A 3,555-nucleotide genomic window follows, 5' to 3' on the forward strand; every position below is an offset into this window, starting at 1 on the left:
GTGATGTTAAACATCACTGAATAGTCAAGTGTAAATTCCCACCGATAAACATAACACAACTATTTAATACTTTGAATAAAGATAAAGTATATAAATTATTTTGAATTCTTTAAACCAAAAAAAGTATGATAATTAAGTTTAATTGTCTACTAAACTAAAATTACATAAAAGTAATAAAAAGATCTTAACCATAGCATATGGGACAACACTTCCTTCCTTCCTTACAGAAGGAATATGGAGAAATATGGAGAAAGTTACTCACCCTGTATAGGAGATGAGTTCCTTATAACATTAGGTAGACCGAAATTGATCCCATGGTGGTGTGTGTTTTGTGCAAGAATTAATTCTAATGCAGAACCCACTCCTCCCACGTCCACCACACTCTTCACGTTCTTAAATCACTCATACATCTTCAACACCGAACCCATCGCAGATCTAGTATCACTAACCATGCCCTCGTTGAAGAGAGCATTGGCTTCAGGATTATGATAGCTATATTCCCAAAAGCTCATACCATCGACTCTGTTGAATGGATTGCAGCCTTCTATGACAGATTCATGTAAATGTTGATAACCATCCAAAACAACTTTCTGGTTTGGCAGTAACAGAAGAGGTGCAACGCAGTATTCATTTTTGTGCTTCACGAAAAGCTTAAAAATGTGGGTCAACCCATATTTGAATTTGGTAGTGCCATCACTAATCACTGTCGTTTCTTCACTAAAGACGTTGATTGAAGCCAAAATCCTCAGAATTCTGAACAGGTAATTCTTGTGGGTAGGTTTGCCGATAGAAGAAGAAATATGGTCAGTGATATCTTCCACAGACAATGGATTTCCATTACCATGAATGATAAGTTTGCTTTGAGAGCCATGGGTTTGACAGCAGAATATATAATCTCATATAGATCTAGTTCGGCTTCTAGTTGATAGCATTCAGAGGAAACATCAATGGAGGACGAGGACGCCATTGGCAAGGGAGATGAATTGTTTCATTACAAGTTTCATTGCTTATATAGAATCAAATCAATTATGGCATCTTTGAATAGGTGTAGTTATCCGCATCTAAGAGCAAAATTTAGTTATCCTCATCTTTGAACACCTGTGAATAAAAATGTGTACGTGGTCGTCCTCAAATCTTCCATCGATGGACAGACGACGCGAATATAAATCACATGAAGTATTTAAAAATAAGGAGGATTTGAAGGCCACAGAAAGCAACAAGTTTGTCGAGGTGCTGAAAAACTTGTGGAGAAGATAGAGGTGTACTCAAGGCGGCAACAAAATTCAGTACAATTTTACTACTCTCGATTCTCCCTACAACTCGTTGAGATATAAATTGAAGAATTTATGGTTACGATTCTCCCTTAGTGATTGAGATCAAGAACTGCCCTCGTCCCATTTTAAGAACCATCCGTATAAATCCCTTTTGGACCAGCCATTGGGTGCATTTTCGAAGGTTTATCATGGAGTTCTTCACACTAAGGATATTAGGCATACATCCACTGCAACATTGAAGAGCTTGGCGGATATGAGTTGTCCTTCATTTTCACTGAAAAGATAATCACCGACAACCAGCTGAAACCGGCATTTGCACACTAGGAAGGGTTTCACGCAGTCTATGGATTTCCCGACTTTTGATGAGGCGAAATGGGTATACTATGTTTTGAGCTGCATTCATGGAGAGTTCATCTGGTTAGACGTGCCGTACAAGATTACGGAGGATGTCATCAAGAATGTCACCTGTTTACACAAAATCGGAGGCATTCCCGGCCCTAGATGTAAGTTATCTAACACTAAACTGAATAAAATTACCGACGCAACTTTTGACGGAAGATCTATGACAGTTGATGATATGAGAGACATAGATGAAAGTTTGCAGCAATGATCATCGGTTATAATGTTTACCAGTCAAACCGGTTAAACTTTGTGGTGTAACATCAGATGGTAAAGGAGGATGCCCATTATGATCTATGGAGTGTATTGTTAAAAGAACTCATGACTAACCTGCAGAAGATCAAGCAAGACAAAAAGAATACCTTCCGGCATGGCTCTTTCATTATTTGTTTAATATTTTACGTTTTGGGAACCGTTCGCAGTTTTGGTAAAGACTCGGTGGGCTTTTGACTGCCCGGTAGCAACACAAATTGCTCAAATTTTGGATAGGCAAGGCGATAATACAAGTAAAGCCAATTTATGGGCATTTTTCAAAATATTTCAGGAGGAAATGAAGAATAGGTCCTGGATTCCTAAATCTATTGTAGAAAAATATAAGGACACAATTTGTTTTATGGTTGATAAAGTTGAATGTATGATGGAGGCTATGCAACCTAGAACAATTTGGATAATGCCTATGCACAACATCTATTGCAGGCACCAGTAGATGAAAAGGAAGAAAAAATCGGCACGGCTAAGGAAAAAGGACTTAAAGTTCATCAAGAACATGTAGCTCCGACAATTCAGAAGAAGATGACCAGGCTAGCAGCAGAAACATTGATAAGTGAAGGTGTTCACAGGACTAAGGTTGGGTAGCATGTCAAAATTGTGGAGGAACAAAGGAATAAAGAGTTAAAGCAGAAGAGAAAAGCGGAAAGGGAACCCTGAAAAGCATCTCAGGCCACACCCAATGTGGTGTCGGTTACATCACAAACTTCCAAACAACTGGAAGAATCTTCAACTAAGTCTGCTAGTCAGACACTGGTTGAGCCACCCAAGAAGAAATCTAAGGCAACCCGACAATATATGACTATTCCTTCTGAAGAAACAGAATCATATACATAAATAAACGAGGCTCCTAAGGAGAAAGGTGTTTTTGTTAGAGTGGTAAGGGAGAAGAAAGAGGAACAAAAGAAAGAACCTTTCAAGGAGACTCCCCAGAGGCCAAAGATCACAATTGTACATAAGAGAAAAACCAAATCAAATGAGCAAGCCAAACCTAAACCTAAACGAAAAACTGATAAGAAGAAGATGAATGCTCAGGATTTGATTGAACACATAGTAAATGGTGGTAACTTACATAATATTTGTTCATTCTTTGATAATTTTGATGAGGATAACAAGAAGTAAATAGAAGAGGGTATTCTTTTATATCTTGATTCATTTAGTAGGGCATTGATAGATTTGGAGAAAGTTTTTCCTAAGGAGTTATATGATAGGTTAGAGGTAAGAAATCTACACGCTCAGTCTTTGGATAGGCAGATTAAGGAGACCGAATTGGTCAATCTTTGTCCTTCAATAACTCCTCTGAAAATGGATGATTTGATTAACAAAACAGGGTCATCAAAATTCAACCCTAAGTATAGAATAAATAGCCTTATGTTGGACAGACTAGAAGAGATCATGAAGGAAACAATTGATATATGGGTAAGAATTATTTTGGGTCTAGGCTATGAGTTGAGTTCCAGTTTTGTGCAATCCTAGAATATTCAGTTGCCTAAGGATAAGCAACCGATAGACAAACAAAATATCGAGAAACCAACAAGCACTCAACCGGATACCACTGTACTGATTACTGAGCCACATTTTGTAACAGATGAAATCCCAACAGGTAAAGTACATA

The sequence above is a fragment of the Cryptomeria japonica genome, chromosome 4 (genome assembly GCF_030272615.1).
Source record: "Cryptomeria japonica chromosome 4, Sugi_1.0, whole genome shotgun sequence".
NCBI classification, from domain to species: Eukaryota; Viridiplantae; Streptophyta; class Pinopsida; order Cupressales; family Cupressaceae; genus Cryptomeria; species Cryptomeria japonica.